At 38.2% G+C, this 17842-nt stretch overlaps 1 non-coding gene across 1 annotated transcript; it reads left to right on the top strand.

Moving 5' to 3' along the window:
• The first annotated feature begins 17312 nt into the window (after nt 1-17312).
• LOC144234518 (U6 spliceosomal RNA) lies at nt 17313-17420 on the top strand. Its single transcript, XR_013335998.1, has one exon. It is a non-coding gene; the product is annotated as a U6 spliceosomal RNA (small nuclear RNA).
• Nucleotides 17421-17842: the final 422 nt, after the last annotated feature.

The following is a 17842-nucleotide window of genomic DNA, read 5'->3' as shown; positions in this document are numbered from 1 at the left end:
GAATCAAGAGAGGAGTGGAGGCTAGAAAGTCAAGGGCAGTATGCTGGTTTGCAGTTCCTGCCGGGTCAGCAGAGCCCCTCTCCGGGTTCAGAGGGACCTGTCAGTGCAGCTCACTGGGGTTAAAGATGGGGAGAAGCCAGCCCCCCTCCCCCGAGGGAACAGGGCTGCTGTGCAGAGAGCCCCACCTCTCCCAGCCTCGCCCACCCAGGGCCCCTGGAGCAGCCCACAGGGCCTGACTCTCCACGCCCCTCAGTTTCCCTGCTCTAGGTGGAGGTGAGGCCCATCCCCAAGGACCAATCATGTATAACCAATGAAGAAATTCCCATCGCGTGAAGACCCATTTATATCAAGCTTATATTTCGATTTCCTTTTCAGACAAGTGGGTTTTAACAGTATTGATTTTTAGTGATAAACCAATTACAGGTGCTTACCACATTGCAAAGATAGCAGATGAGAAGTTTTAACTCAAGAGTTGAGAAAACACAGCCTGCTGCTCCTATTTGCTGCTGCTACTTCCCTCTCAACTTTTATCCCTCCTGGATAGCATTGGTTTTTGTTTGCTTGCTTTTCATTTTTATGTATTTGTTTGTTTTGCGTTTTGCTTCCAAGACTGTTTGCCTGCTTTTACTCTTTCATTTTTGTTTTCTTTAGGAAACATTGTTGTCTACATTTTTGCTGGGAACACACAAAAACCTTGTGGCTGATGCAAGGACTTTTATTTCCTTTTTGTATTTCTTCACTCCCATCAGGCCACCAAGCTCCCCTCCTGACTTTGGGGGCAGTATGGCAATAACAGTGATTTCCCAGAGGGTCCCGATCCCCGGCACAGTCCCCACCACCCACACGACCTACAGGACCTGAGCCAGTGGTTCTTTTGGGGCCACCCACTTTCTGCCTTTTCTTTGAGGACTCCAGGGAGTCACTGATTCTCTTATCCTGAGAATCATGGAATCATGGAGCTGAATGGAACCATAAAGGTCAGCTTCTTCACAAATTGCCCTCAAGCTAGAGGTGTGAGTGCTGCTTGAAGACCCCTTCAAGTGGAGGTCTACCTATTCCAGACAGCCTCTTCCTTATTTATTTAACATTGCGTGCCCGGCAGGAAATGGGGCTATGGCAGTGAACAAAATCGCCTTCACGGAGTTTGGAATCAAGTGAGGGGTGGCGGAATATGCAACCCCAAAGTGTGGCACTCGGCCTGTTGAAGATTTTGAGTCACAGGCACTTGAAAAGCAAATACAGAAAGAGGCTGTCTCTGAACTCCTCTATCTGCCTAAAGACAGTTCTTCTAGGTCCCATTGATTTTTCCTAAAAATCATTTGCTCTCCCCTCGGAGGCCTGCATCCCCCCTTCCTTTTCCCTATGAAGATGGGATTAAAGCCTGAATTCTAAGCCACTACAGGAAGTTACTTCTCCCTTGGAGCCTCCCATGCATACCTGAGGTATACAGGTTAGTAAACTTGTGTATTTTTCTCTTGTCAATCTGTCTCTCGTTACAGGGGTCTCATCTGAGGACTTAGAAGGGTGGAGGGAGTTATATTTCCGCCCAAGCACAAAGGTAGAAGAATCAACAAATAATTGCAAAGGTGCTCAATATTCATGGATCAGCCTTGACAACTAACATCTTTCCCAGATCGAACCAAAATCTACATGTTTTTAACACCAACTCATTTCCTTATCTGTCTGTTGAAACTTCACATACTGTTCTTTTCTCATATGATGGTTCTTGGGGATCCTAAGTGACCTACTGAATATTCTACGGATCCCATTCCATTAACCTTTATTGTCCTGAGACTTTGACAGGGGTTGTCTGCTCCACAGATGCCTGGATCCATCAGAAATGTCAGTTTTGTTCACGGTGGCAGGACTTTGGACCTAGAGGAAGACATTTTGTACTTGAAGTTGCAGTGAACATTGGCACCCAAACTATCACTCCCATATTTTGAAAAGTGAGTTCAGCTATGCAAGATTTCAAGGAAGAGAAGATGGTGTGGGATACCTGCAGCTAGGCTCAGATTTCCTCCACCCACATTTGTTTGTGTGTTTCCTTTTTCCTCTGCATTTTTAAAATGGTGTGAAATCTCTGAGTTTGCAATATTCCCTTAAGGAAAATTTTGGTAAAGACCTGGGGAATTTAAAAATTGTAATGGCTACAGTGGATTAGTTTTACATATAATTTTAGTAATACTGAAAAGGTACAATAACTCCACAAAACTGACTGAGTGATGATCCAAAGGGACCCCTGGGTGGAAAAAAGAACTTTTCAATGTATACACTTATAATCATTTGATCTTGAACCATTGAATGTATTAACTATTTAGAAATGACATAACCTTGGGGTGCCTGGGTAACTCAGTCAGTTAAGTATCTGCCCATTGATTTTGGCTCAGGTCATGATCTTGCAGTCATGAGACTGAGCCCCATATCAGGCTCCATGCTGACTATGGAACTTGCTTGGGACTCTCTCTCTCTCCTTCTCTGTCGGCCCCCTCCTTTGCTCATGCTCTCTGTCTCCCTCTCTCTCAAAACAAATTAATTAAAGCTAAAAAAAAAAGAACTGGCATAACCTTTAAAATTGATTTTAAAATATTACCAGTATTTCAATGATGATAAAAACTAAAAATAATGATAAAAAATAAAGAGATTTTTTCCCCCACAACTTTGAATTTCAAAAGGGTATATTAATATCCTCTGAAGAGTTTAGCAGAAGTTTTAAACCTTGCTTATTCAACCAACATCCAACCCAAACTGCTCTCTGGGCAAATAAAATTAATTATACAATTTATTATATAGTTTTAACTCAAAACCATGAAGAAAAGAAATAATAATGAAAAGACAGAAAACCAGCTTCTGCTCTGCAAGGTAGGGTTCCAAGCTCCTACATATTCAGACCGACTTTTTGGGATTTAAGATGTACTCTTCCGGGAAGAATGGATTCAAGTAAGAAAAGATCCTTGTATCCATCTTCCCACTCATGTTCTCTTTTGACTTGCTATGGGCTTCAAGATAGAGAAGTATAATTCTGCAAGTCTTTTTTGAGATGTTTTATTCATAACGTCAAATGTTTAGGGCTCTGGTGTGAGAAATGAAATTTCCCACGTATATCGTAGAGGCTAATAACACGAGACTGGTGTCACAAAGCCCTGAGTTCTACTCCTGCTTTGACACTTATAAAGCAAGTCGCTTAAATTCTTTAAGCCTTAATTTATTCATTTATAATATGAAATTGATGATAGTATCTATACATCAGGGTTGGTAGGTAAATGAAATGATACATTCTAGGTACTTGACAAAATGACTGCCACATGCCAATTGCTCAATAAATGTTAGCTATTATTTTTATGTTACTGCTCAGAATTATAATACTAATAATTATTATTGTTATAATATTATCATCTATTACTATAATAGTTTTTACCATCTCAAGTTATAATTCTCCTGTGAAGCCTTAGATAGTTGCTCTGTGTTCTATCACCCTCCCCACATCCCTCTCTCCCCAAGCTCTGGATGGTAGCATAGCCATGCTGTAGGTTTCTGTGGTACCAACCCCAACATCCAGCTCCAGGTGTGCTCTCAGAACCACCACTGGCTAATCTCCATGGTCCAATTTTTTGGCAATAGTAATTGAGTCAAGAATGAGCACGAGACCCTAGTCTCACCAATAGGATTCAATTCTGGGGTGTTTTAAGACTTTTATTTTTGTTTTCATTATCTTTTCCTTGGACTTTATATTAAGTAGTCATAAGTCTGAGGTTACTGTACCACCAAGTATTATTCGTAGAGGTGGGGACCTGGGGCTCCTATGCAGAAGCTCTTCTTGCTCTCCTGCTGTGCCCTTCTTGGAGAAGCCAAGGAGATGTGCCTCTTGAAGCCCACCTCTTGCCTTCTATACCATGCTCTTGGTACCAAAATCCTGGAATTTTCTGCCAAGAAGCTTTCTGTCAATTTCCAGGGCCTGTAGTAGCCTCTTTCCTAGGCTCCATCATTGTGGAAAGGCAAAAGGACTTCAGGTCAGGGGCCCCCATTTTACACAAGCTGTCAGTGTATATGCAGGTGCTGCCAGTGCTTGGAACATGCTTAGGGACACTACTTGATGAAGGTGGTCTTGACAGTGAAATGGACAAAGAGAAAAACAGAGTCAAGGAACAAAGGGTTCTGATGAGCTCCTTTGTGTCCTGCTTCCAGTTGTGTGTAAAACAAGACTGACCCTTGGACTATTAAGTTTCTGAACCAATAAGTGAGTTTGGCTGATTTTTCTGTATCTTAGGGAGTTATATCTTGAGACACTTTTCCTTGCTGCTCCATCTTGTATTGACATTCCTTTATCTGTAACTGTGTATCACTTCTTATATATTGGGAAATTTATTATATTCTTTATTATTGAATTATGGAAAGTAGGGTTTTTCTTTCTCATCTAAATTTCTAAGAACATTTGCAAGCTATGAAAAAGGATGGATTTGAGTTCACTTTGAGGTTGCCAACTGTGTGACCATGGATAAGACAGTTAACCTCTCTGATTCATTTCTTCAGCTATGAAAAAGAAATAGGATGGGACGCCTGGGTGGCTTAGTCGGTTGGTTAAGCGTCCGACTTTCGCTTAGGTCATGATCTCGCGGTTCGTGGGTTCGAGCCCCGCGTCGGGCTCTGTGCTGACTGCCAGCTCAGAGCCTGAAGCCTGTTTCAGTCTGTGACTCCCTCTCTCTCTTACCCTCCCTGCTCATGCTGTCTCTCTCTCCTAGAAATAAATAAAACATTAAAAAAAAAAAAGAAAAAAAAAGAAAAGAAAAAGAAATAGGCTATTTAAAGGTTTAGGATTGCTAAAGGGATTATATGAGATAACTATTGTAAACAGCCTAGCACACACTAGGCAGTCAATACATTCCTTTATCATCTGTTTGAGGGTAGTGGGTGTAGGAGTTAAATCCCAACCACTGCTACAACTAACAGAAACCCAACTGAGCTAACTTAAACAGTGCAAGCCTCTCTATAATTTTAGTAGCATTGCACTATGTCATGGAGAGAAATACAACGAGGCCTGGGTAAGCTGGTAGCAGGGACTCATAAACCATCTCTCTGTACTTTACTGATCTCCACTCATGCCACTTATTTTGGGTCAGCCTGGCTTTTTTTTTTTTTTTTTTTTTTAAGTTTACTTATTTCTTAGTAGTCCCTATACCCAACGTGGGGCACTGAGATCAGAGTCAGGAGTCCTATGCTCTTCTAACTGAGCCAGCCAGGGGCCCCAGGCTTTTTCTCATTCCTAAGTCTACAGTGAGGTGCAAGGCCATCAACAGGCCCAATGTCTGCATCTCCTCTCTTCAAGAGAGAATCCAAACTGATCTCAGATTTCTTATATTTTTTTCTCAAATTCCGAGGAAAGATTCTGATTTCTTTAACTTGGACCAATGGAATGTGGCAAGGCAGCAGGTAAAAAACCATATTAACTTGGCATTTTGTACAGTAGCATAGGGTTGAAATGAAGGGAGGGAGAAATCCAGAAAGATAAGAGGAAAGGATTCTATTGAAGAAAAGATAGCAAAGCAACTGACATTGAGCTCCAGGGATCGTTTTGTCAAAATTATCCTGAATTCTCTCCCTGTAAACAAAATATTGAATGCATGTTAGCATACCTTCCATAAATGTATGACCAATTATTTCCTCCATGGACCTCTAGAATGGAACTACAAACAGAGGGTCTGAGTGGTTTTCTATTATTACACAGCAGAGGAAAACAATCAACAATGAGAACTGACCTATTAGTTCCTTAACCTAATGCCAAGAATCTTTACTCAAATATTTATCAAGTGCTCCTTCTTTAAAAGTGACCATGTCAGTCTTTGGTATATGGCTGTTATAATGTTGATATGGATACATTATGTATGAAAAATGGTTAGCTCAACATTTGCAGTGTCTGATTTTCACGCATTAATAATCTGACCATTTAATTAAAATATAATGCCAGAGGGTCCCAATCCACAACGCGGAATGACCTAGAGAATGTCCTGTCATTGAGAGGTAAGGAGGGAATGGGAAAGAAATAGCTCAGGGACAGCTTGGCTACTTTTATATCTGTGTGTACCCTAATATAGCTAAAATCTAAATGTATCCAAACCTGGGGCTCCCACCTCATAGGATTTCTAGCTTTGCATATGCTGTTTATATTATGTGTTCCTTTGGGTTCCATGGGCGGTGGGTGTGCTACAGTGGGACAGAAATACGCAAACTTCAGGTGGAAGTCATTGAACGTCTTCACTTCCTGAAAAGACACCATCATCTTAATGCCCTGGACAGACCTGCACTCTGAAGGGTGATGTCTAAGCCAATGAAACCCAGAGATTGTACGTTTCAAGAATGACATGCTAGCTCAGAAACTTAAAATGAAAAGTTTTCATGTTCATCTCCCTTCTTACTTTACAAAGACCCTTATCAGAAAAGTATTCTAAATTGGAATTAGTGAGTGAGTGATCCAGGTCTCTACAGCCCAGGGACTGGAAGAGAAGATTTCTTAATTACACCAGCAGGGGCTTGGTTTCTATTCTGAGTGCAGATGGGTAGTGTGGTTATGTTTGTGATATGTCCTGTTTGTGCATCAGCAGGGCCAGGTTTCAATTCACTGTGGGACAGAGGGAGTAAGTGGAGGGTCTCTCAAGTTTGGTCTTTCTTCCTAAATGAATTCATACAGCCTTTTCATCAAAAACATACCTATGTAAGTCTTAATTGTGCTATGTCATAGGCCAATCAGATCGAAGTATACTTAAACTGTGCAATTATTAAAAGAAAGGGTAACTTAATAGGAATTTGAAAATCTCTTTACTTCCTATACACTGAATCGCACTACACATCCCTCACTGAACGTAATTCAGGTTGGAGTTTTCAGACTACCCTGAGGAAGAAGCAAGAGTCACTTCTAGAATATACATACTGCCAAGAATGTTTCTGGCAGAAGTCCATCTCTGAAAATGGGGCTTCTCAGTGTGTCCTCCTATGCTAATGTGAGCACCAACTATGCGATTATTTTTCAGAGAGCAAGGGCTAAGTGTTAGGAGGCAGTTTCTACTAATCTCTCTTTCTGTGCCTAAGAGTTGAGTTATTTGTTCTGAACTATTGTGAATCCTAATACGAGCCCATGTCCTTGTGATATTGTTTGATTTATAACTTTCAGCTACCTCCAATGTTCTAAAAAGTACAACAAAACAGAATTTAGTGAGAAAATACAGATTTCCCTTTAATAGAAATAACTGGGGAGTTTTAAAAATCAAAGTGCCCAAATCCTTTAACTTGTTAAATTATTCAGTCTAGGGGCACCTGGGTGGCTCAGTCCATTTAGCATCCGACTTTGGCTCAGGTCATGATCTCAAGATTCGTGAGTTCAAATCCCACATCAGTATCTGTGCTATCAGAATGGAGCCCACCTCAGATCCTCTGTCCCCCTCTCTCTCTGCCCCTCCCCTGCTGGCTCTCTCTCTTTTTTTCTCTCTCTCAAACATAAAAACTTAAAAACAATATTCAGTTTAAAAATAGTGAAATGACCTACAATGAGGCAAAAATAAACAACTTAGCATCATGAAGTTAATGAACACTATTCAAAAGATTTGTTTCAATCCCAAGTCATTTATTTCCAATCATTAAAATATATAACTCATGTGGCAATATTCTTCTGTAAGAAAAAAAGGGAAAAAGACATTTAGATTCTTACCCATTTTCTGATCATCCTACTAAGATAAGGAAGAAGAAGCCATGAGTCCTTATAACACAGAACAAAACAGAGCAAACTTTTATTTTTTTGATAATCCTGATGAATTTTGTCAAAGTGGGATTAAGGCAAGAAGGTTGTTTCTTGGCACAAGAATTCTGGAAGGAAAAAGAAGCTGAAACTTAGCATCGTTGCGTTCATATCTGGTCAAGCTGCCTTATCACAATTCAAACTTTCATGCTGGGAAACTGCTCTTTCTTTGGTACCTTTTCTGCCAGAATTCAACTCTAACAACAAAAGTTTATAAACAATGAAAATTCCAGCTGGTTGACATCAGCGTCACGAAGCTTTCTCTTCACACTGATACAAATATTTACCCTGAGCTCTGGCAAAGCTTTCCTTGCCCATGTCACCCTTAATCATACATTTTTCCTTGATTGAGTTATGCTTTCCAGTACATGATTTGCTCTGGTTTACTTTTTAACACATCCCAGAGGCTTCATCAAAATCAACTCTGGGCAGGCCATGTCATTTGGTAGCTGCCAAACATGTTATTGAGAAGGAACTTGGCAAATATCAAAACAGCCTTTTCTAACGGCCCTAATAAATGTGTTTGTTCTTTTTGACCGCCATTTACTTTTTGGGTCCCTCATAACCATGAAGAGATGAGCCAAGAAAGTAAGCAGAGATGGACTTGATTCCCTCTAATCCACTCCCTGGAGACAATGTGCCAATGGCTCTTCCAAGCACCAAAGAAGTTGAAAACCTAAAAGGTTTCATCAGTGACTCTTTATTTCCTTCAAGAAGACACAGGGTTGTTTTCTAAAGGTTAAAACAACAGATTGATGTACTCTGTAACTGTAGTAAAGCCGGTTTGAACAAATATTTGCCACAACAAAGTGACTTGTGGAGGGATTAGCACAAAATATTGCAAATATTTCTATAAAGCTTCCCTTGCCAAAATAAAATGTTTGGGTTCTCTGTGCTGAATGCTTGCAAAATCCTTGTAGAGTGCATTAACAGGGCAGAATTCAGGGGAGATTTTTTTCTCAAAACAGGTGATGCTGTTACCTGGAAGACACGTAAATAATTACTTTAATGGCATCGTTTTACACTTACTTTGCATATACGTTTCAGAAAAATCTGGTTGTTACACAGAAACTTTATATGCACCATGCATCACCGCGGTACCTTCTTTGGAAATAACACAAAGTCAGCTGTGCAAGCAAACACTCCTTTCTTCTGCCTGGACCAGTTTTTAAAAAAGAAATCTCAAAAATGAGATGGAATTCCCACCTCTGGGGCATTCAGAGTCATTATGTCTGTTATTGTTGTTTCTCTTGCACACCTCAGGGGATATGCATGCGTGCACACAACACACACATTCACTTATACACACGATAATCTATAGTTTACCTAGCCAGTTTTACCCTTGCCCCTTGCCAGCCTTCAGATTCATCTGACCAGCTGGAGGTGTGTATTTGCTTGAACATATTGAAAATGCAGTGATTTGTAACAAAATCTACCTACTGTGATCATTAATACATAAACATATTTCAAGACCATGGTAAATAATTATTATACACTAAGGTGTGACCAACATATTTAAGAGAACTTGGAATTTAATAAGATATTCTCCTCAGTTCTTTGGTAAAAGTAGTAGCAATTTCTTGTTCATGGAAGCCCATTATTAATTCTTTTGTACCGCAAGGAGTACATTCTGTGTAGAGAAAACGAAAAGAAAAAGCTCTGTACAGGCCCAAAGGAGTTAGAGCAATTTCCCAAATTCCTAACCTGACCTGTTCACAAAAATACAGGAAAGGAAACAGCATGCGCCAGTCCCATTGTTAGAGACTAATTTCTATCAGAGTGAAAGGTAGAAATTATCCCCACTTTACAGGCAAAGGTCAGAAGATTCAGGAAGTTCCACAAACTTGCTCAAGGTAATTTAACTAGCAAATGGAGATGAGAGATTCAAACCTAGTTGCGTTTGACAAAGAGGCCCTATTGTTTGTTTATGTCAGTTTGTGTGCCCCACCACAGTGACCCAAGGGCATCCAGCCCCCTGTGTGTGTGTGTGTGTGTGTGTGTGTGTAGCTCTGTAACTGACCTAAGCCACTGTGGAGGTTTAACTCAAACCGATAACCCCAGTTATGGATAAAACTCACATATCTATTGGAATCCATTATGATGTTCAATTTGTGGGGATTTACTTGGAAATAAATTTTAAAATGGGGGTACTTTGTGCCTTCCATCTGTGTTCTGCACAACTCCAGAATTCTGAAGAGAGTTATGTTTGGAGCTCCTACTGCAGATAATACCATCACTGAAGAGGTGATTCTGGACCCCCAACACTGGCCCTCCCCTACATTGCTCTGATCTTTTTTGATATATTAGGCATTTGCATGTGGTTTTGTTTAAGTAAAGGTTTATACAACTAAAAAATAATATTTTAAACCCAAGGATTCTTATGACTCAGCCTTCGGGCCTGTAATTCTTTCTGATCTAGACCATGACTTTCAGAAAGCTGTCTTTTTGCATGTCATCTAAAGACTCACAGATCCTAGTTAGCGGTAACACTAGGACTCCATATAAACCTGGTTGTGTTCAACTTTCCAAATAGTAAGAGAGTATAACTTAGTAATTATATATATTTATACTTCAGTTAACACAATAGAAGTATCCTAAAAATAATGTGTATAAATTTGCTTTCATATATACCAGTGAGATTACCTGTTTAAGGGACCCAATTAATAATCTGAAGGATAGTTTTCTGTACATTTGTATTTTTACAGATTATAAGCAGATGTAGCCACAGCAAGACGGTAGTTCTGCCTTTAGCTTTAACCTAACAAAGTCTATTGTGAAGAGGGAAATAACTGTTTCCGTGATATCAGTTCTTTTCAAAATTATTCAGGGCAATGTTTACATCATGAGGATATATCTGGTTAGACCTACTGAACCAGAACTTCCAGGAGCGGGAGCAGACATCTGTACTGTAAAATCATGCCCAGGAGGTCTTGAGTAATCAATCAGATTTGAAATCACTGTTTTGGCCTATTATATTTTCAGATGTGAAAAGCTGGCCCCCTCCCAAGGAGTCTATTTCATCTCTGTATAAAGCTTTCTAATTCTTTTAGGCACACCTTACCCCAACCTGAGTCAAACGCTTTTTTTGCAGACACAAGAAAGGAAGGCTGTGAAAAGGAGAGCAGAATGGCCATGCTGTTGCCATTTCCATAACTGTCTATGTGAATGTTATGTCAGCCATTGACTCTTCCTGTACTCATCTCTGCATTAAAATGTCTCGCTCACCTTCATGTCCCCAGCCCTCTACCTCGTCACACATCAGGTGCTCAGCATTTGCGTTGCTTACAAAAAATAATTAATGAGGCCATGATCCAAGTCCAATGGTAAGAAACTCTCATCAGCCATCCAGCTTTTGTCTTCCTTTCCTTTAATCCAATTGCTTCTTAATTTTTAGACATTAATTTATCGGGTTTTTCTTTAGGTTCCTCGGTAGCATTTTGCTTTCTTCTCCGAACTCTGCTTCTGGTATCTCTCCACAGTCCCCATTTCTTCAGGATTCCCTTCTTGATCTTCTCTCACAGCACAGCCAATCGATCCTTCATCCTCTCCTCAACTTCCCAGAAGACTGTGAGTCCTTAGAGTATAGAAGCTCTCCTGATGTTGCTCCCAGACCGTGACCCACGCTGGCAAAGCTTCTGCTCCCTAGTGGCTCCATGTTTCATGAGGAGTGCTACTAAAATGCAGGCAAGCACAAAGTCTTAATTGCTTGCTGGTGGGCACTGGGCCAACATGCTGTTAGCAGAATGAAACCCAATCTTAAAGAAAAAGTGCTGACCCCCTGCTCTGGATCCGCCAGCCCCATATGGAATGCACGTGTTTTTTGAGGAGATTTAGGCATGAAGATCTTTTTTTCCACTCTTTTGCATGGGGCCGTCAATCTACGGGTTGCTAAAACATTTTATTCTTAACGTAATAACCCTGTCTGCGGACAACTTTAAGAGGCAACTCTGGACTTCTTCTCCCAATTTATGACATGGGAAATTAATATATTCTCATATTTGTGTTCCTTTCTGCAAACATTACTTTCCATGTTCTTTGCAAGAAAGTTGTTACTGTTAAGAATGTCTACACTGACATTTTGAGATTGTCACTGCCTAGTTTTGATGATTTGCTAAGTATTTAGTCTTTGCTAATTAATTTTTCTAAACCTCAGTTTACTTATCTTTATAATGAGAAAAATAGTAATACCATCCTCATATGATGGCTCTGAGGGTATCATGAGATTAAAACTCCTGCCAGTGCCTGGTACAGAGAAAATGTCCAATAAATGTTGGCTCTTAATATTGTTGGTAAAAATAATAGTCTAATAGCTTTCTCATTGTAAAAGCAGCTCAATATATAACATAAAATATTAACACACGCATTTTGGTGTTTAGGGGCTTCAGCCATTTTTTTTATCCCTCATGTCCAGGATTACATTTTGATATATTTCTACTGTGTCCTTTTTTTCTAAAGAGATTAAAAACCTTTCTTCACATTACAAGTAACAAAAAACAGGCAAGCAAGATAAAGAGAAATAATGGTCCCTAGACTTCCCCCTTTAAATTTTAATATCACAATGCTAGGCTCCAAACCTTTCCCTCTGTGTTCCTCTTTAAATCCTAGAACACTGCAAATTTCCCATCACTGTAAAATGATTAAGATGAGATCGGTATGAACTTTGTTAACTCCTATAGTACTTCAGAAAATGGGACATTCAAATTAATGGTTAAAACTTAGATAGTAAAGGTACATTTGCCTTTCCATTTGAATAACATTCCCTTCCCCAGAGCTTGTAATAATCCTTTGTCACACATGATCCTGGAAAGGATTGTTCTGAATGACCCAGAGCTATACCACCTGTATCAAAGTCCTCATTCACATCTTTCTCAGGAGCTTTAAAATGCCTTAGTGCGAATAGGATACCTCTGGTGGACTACTTTTATAGCCCAGAGAATGCTACCAGGGTAGCATTAAGATTACACTCTTCCTAGGGTAAGTTTTCCATGTGCTATAATACTACATTAAAATTCCAGAGAAAGAATGCCAGTGATTTCTGTTCTCAGTTTCTGTAATATGAATCTATTTGTTGTTATATCAGTTTTTAGCACAGAAGGACTTTATTCCAGAACTCTACTATCAGCAACTTATACATATAAGTACTACATCCAACGTTAAAAATCACCTTTGTCATTTTCTTGGTAAACATTAAGAGCCAGACTGGATGAGAAAGACATCATCCATATGGTAATTTGATATCTTTGAAAATCAGGGTAGGCCATTTACATTGCTAAATTCAATAAAATGCCATTAAAGATACCTTATTCTTTTTCTCCCCAACCAATTCTGAATCCAGGAAAGGGTTACCAAGAAAGCTTGAATAGTATCTTGTTTAACTTTAAATCAGATATGGCTCCATTTATTTCTTCAAAAAATGGTAAGAATTAATTAATATTAATCTACAATCACATTGATGGAAAAATTAATGGAAATTTTAATAAAAATATAACCTTAACAGGATTTGAAGTTGTCCTTTAGAATAGAAAGCCAACACTTTATCCACCAAGCAACTCGTCCTCTGCAACCAGCTGATGAAATTATAAAAATTCACTGCAGGATAATTCTTCTTCTTTCTCTCTGCATAAAAGAAACATTTTTGAAAACTACAAAAAAGACATTAAATATTAAAGTAAATATAGAAATTGGCCAAGCCTATTCAATGTAGAATATATATTTATTTAGGGAATTAAGGTGCTTGTTCATCCAAAGAGATTTATTCTCTCTCCTAAACTATCAGCACTTTGGTTGATATTTTTTACACTATAGTTTCCAAGAAGAGTTGATAATCCTAAGTAAATAGGTCAAATTATTTTGGATGACTGAAGTCCAGAGAACTATAAAATGACAGCTTAGTACTTGGCACATGGAATAATTTTGAATACGGAGAAATGACATATATTTTGAAAATTGGTTCAATATTAAAATTAAAATGTTCAACAAGTATTTTCTGAAATGCAGTCATATTACTTTTCTTTATTTACTAAATGCTATATAGTACTGAGCCACCTATGCCACACATAGTGGTTACTTACTAGGAGCTTATAGATGAGTAAAAGTTTTACCTTTTTCACTATTTACTGAATATTTATAACATTAGATACTGTGCATTAAAAATAATACAGTGGTATGTATAACATAGACTATTATTTTTCCATTGTATTTGTTTAGTGCTTAGCAATATTTCAGTGCCAATGCTGAATGTTTAAAGCTACTTTTTATGGCACTATATCATCCAGAGATCCATATCAGAAGGCTCTTCTTCATAGCTACAAAATAATAACTTAGCTTTATAGTGATAACCTTAAAGCAAACAAAATATCCTGAAAGCCTTTTTAAATTATCAAAGACAAAACTAATATAAGAAAAACATAGTAATAAGTACCCTTTGATTATATTCTAGCAATTTGAAAATTGATCATATATATATATATATAGTTACTCTCTGCAAAGCATAATTTTTGATTGACTAAAACAATGAATCCCTGACTAAACTTAAGGACAGAATTGACAGTTCTAGCAAAACAGTTAGACCCACTGGTGGACATTCAAAGTGAAGCAGAAGCAAAGACCCTGACTTCTTTTCTGTTTATTTTTACAATTCAAGTCATGTTTAAAACAGTAATGTGGTAAATGATCTTGTCTTATTCTTCCTTTCAACTACCTGATCTCTTGGAAGCAGTGTCTTTATTCCAAAAGTGTAAGGAGATGAGACACGAAACTGAAACTCACTGATTTTAGAAGGGAACAGCTTTTCTCCTGAAGTATTCTTCAACTTAAATGTTTTCCTTAACACTAGGCAGGAATGAGCCTAGTGCTGGAGGCCTCCAGGAGTCTGTGACCGAACGGGAACTTGTAGGAGCCAATTCTCCTACTCAATAAATACTCTTAAACATGTCTCCTCGTAGGGGCACCTGGGTGGCTCAGTCGGTTGAGCATCCAACTTCAGCTCAGATCTTGATCTCGCAGTTCATGAGTTTGAGCTCCAAGTCAGGCTCTGTGCTAACAGCCCAGAGAGCCTGGAGCCTACTTCAGATTCTGTGTCTCCTTCTCTCTTTGCCCCTCCCCAGCTTGCATGTCTCTCCCTCTCTCTCTCTCTCAAAAGCAAGTAAAAAACATTTTAAAAAACTTTTAATGTCCCCGTGTATTATTTGACTCAATATTTCTCATTTTATTTTCTTGCTGTCAGTATAAAATGTGTGAAATAATATTGCAGATGCAAAATGCCTACATGCTCTAGCAATGACCGAAGGTAACATGAAACAAATGAATAAACATAAAAGAAGTATATTTTGAAGAAAAAAATGCACATCTTCTATCTGGAGACTGATTAAACTCTGATATTAACAAAGCCAAGCCACATAATTTAATCAGTTCAAAGAGTATGTGTGTGTTCAAGAGTTCATTCCTTGCAAAGAGACGCTGTTGGTTGTCACAGCTCTCTGGGGTTTGGGTACTGGCTTCTAGTCAATAGAGGTCAACGATACCGTTAAACATCCTGCAGTACGCAGGAGAGCCCCACACAAGAATGATCTGACACAAAAAGATCAATACCAGCGAGGTTGGAAACCCTGTCTTAGACCCAGTGAAATTTGGCTAAATCCCACTTAATGTAAGTCATCTTCAATTTTCCATGTCATTTACTTTTCTCCTAGATTCAAACGAATAGAAGAATATATGGTACAATATATATCTTTGAAATGAAAGACCTTATGCACTGCTCATTTTGAATGTAATATTGCTGTGCCTAAGAGTTCAGAAAAATAACAGAAAGAGTTGTTCCGTGTTTGCCACTGTCAGCACTCTACCACAGATACCCCATCTGGTGCAGTCTGATATGGATAATAATGGTGGCGTGTTCTTGCTGTCTTGACTGTAGTCATTACTGTGATGTTATTTTAGGACTAAGTAGTGTTTGCCCATTGGACCATAAAAGTGTGTCATGTAAATACAGGTTTTAGAACACACAATAGTCTGTCCATGTGTAGAAATATTCAGGGGAAAAACCTCATAAAATGCTTTTTAATAGTATTTGTTGGGCATGTGAAGTAATTCCTTTTCAAAGTTAAATCACTTGGAAAAAAGGGAGCTTCTCTTTTCAAAGACCCCGTAAGTAATTATGCTGCATTATACATCATTCATATGTCAATGCAGATTTTGTTTTTAAATGGAAGGAGTTTTGAATGACACGGTACCAAGCAAATGTCCAACATTAACCAAACCTTTTATTTATTTATTTACTCTCACCTGAATTGCTCTTTGAAATTGAATTGGGGGTAGGGGGTTAGTATTTATGTCGCCAGCAACCTCATATTTGATACATCATCCTAGAATTAAATTCTGAACACCAAAATATCTCATAGAAAAGAAATTACAAATGAGAATAACCTTCAAAAATATCCTTAACAACAGTCGAGGCACTTTTCTCAGTAGGTATTATATTTATATTGAGAGCAAAAAATAAAATGGGAAATATAAAGGGTGAGAATAGTATTTAGAAATTCTATACTTTGAATCATACATAGAATTGTACACTTAGACATGACGTGTGTGATTGTATTGTTGGAAGCTTGAAATATATACTGCGTTGAGGTTTCCCCCATCCCTTAACAATGATGAACATTTTCTTATTGATATCAATTTATAATAATGACAGTTAGAGAGTAAAATTTATAGTTATATAAAATGAAACTGTCCAGATTGGACCAAGTGACTTGATGATACACAGAACAATCAGAGTTATTAAAATGGTGAGTGGCCTAGAGACCCTCAGATGCTTCTCAAAACAAATCATCTTGACAGGAAGAAAATTTTACAAAATAAAGTTTATGTGCCTTCTGCTATTTATAGACATTTTTAAACTCGAGTAACAACTCCAGAGAATTATTGGAATGTTATTCTTCAAAAATAAAATGCCAAATATTTGTAAATGCTATATTATACTCAGATTTTATTTAATTCTAGTATTTTAAGAAATGTATGTGGAAGAGATATAGATAGATAGATGATAGATAATAGATAGATGATGAGAAAGAGAGAGAGAGAGAGATAATAGACAGGACAGACACTTTTTTTTTTTTCCAAATTCCTTCCCTCATTTAAAAGAGAGTTAAACCCATTCTAGTAAGAGTCAGTTTTACATTGGACTTCATTAACAAATATTTAGGTCAACCCAGCAACTGCTTCAAATTCATTCCTCAGTTCTATTCTCTAAGTTTTTAAATTGGAAAGAAAGAGTGATAAAAACATCATTTTATCTGTGCAGTGACATACTCCTAGTTTTAAGAAATACTGACCAGTTTCATCCTTTTCTTTAATATGCATAAGTTTCCAGTTCTTTGACATTGTCACACAAGAAAATATCACTTTAAGAATTTGCCCTGAGACCTACTCAATAACATGATAGTTTACATGTCTCTGAATGAATCTTCTTCCGTTCAAAAAAATACCAACCAGTGAGAGCTGAGATGGGGAATTCTAAAGCAAGACTGTCATGCTCGCTTCGGCGGCACATATACCAAAATTGGAAAGATACAGAGAAGATTAGCATGGCCCCGACACAAGGGTGACATGCTAAAGCAAGGCTGTCGTGCTGAATTTTCAAGCGACAGAGTACTGCCTGTACATCCTTACACAAGTTAAGTAACTACCTGTGGTTGAGTTTCCTTATCTCTAAATGTTGATAGTAAGAGTCACTTCCTCTTAGGTCAGTTCCTCCTAGGATTTTACAAGGATAAAATGCTTTAATACATATGAAGACTTTAAAATGGTGTCTGACATATAGTAACACTATATAAGAATTAGCTATTTTTGAAAATATTTTTAATATTCTTTTTTCATTTGAAGAATAACTGTATGAGCCTTGACTAGAGCTACAATTTGTTCATTGTGTATTTGTTGTGGACACCAGGGTAAGTAACCTCAGGCTACCTGAAGTTTAAATATGAACATTTTTCCACTAACCTAGTAAAAACACTAGCCTTTGCACAAAGACTAGGACAACTAAGTGTAGTATTAAAATCC

Source organism: Crocuta crocuta, unplaced genomic scaffold (assembly GCF_008692635.1).
Source record: "Crocuta crocuta isolate KB4526 unplaced genomic scaffold, BGI_CrCroc_1.0 scaffold154, whole genome shotgun sequence".
Taxonomy (NCBI): Eukaryota; Metazoa; Chordata; class Mammalia; order Carnivora; family Hyaenidae; genus Crocuta; species Crocuta crocuta.
This window is presented reverse-complemented; position numbering and strand designations above follow the sequence as displayed.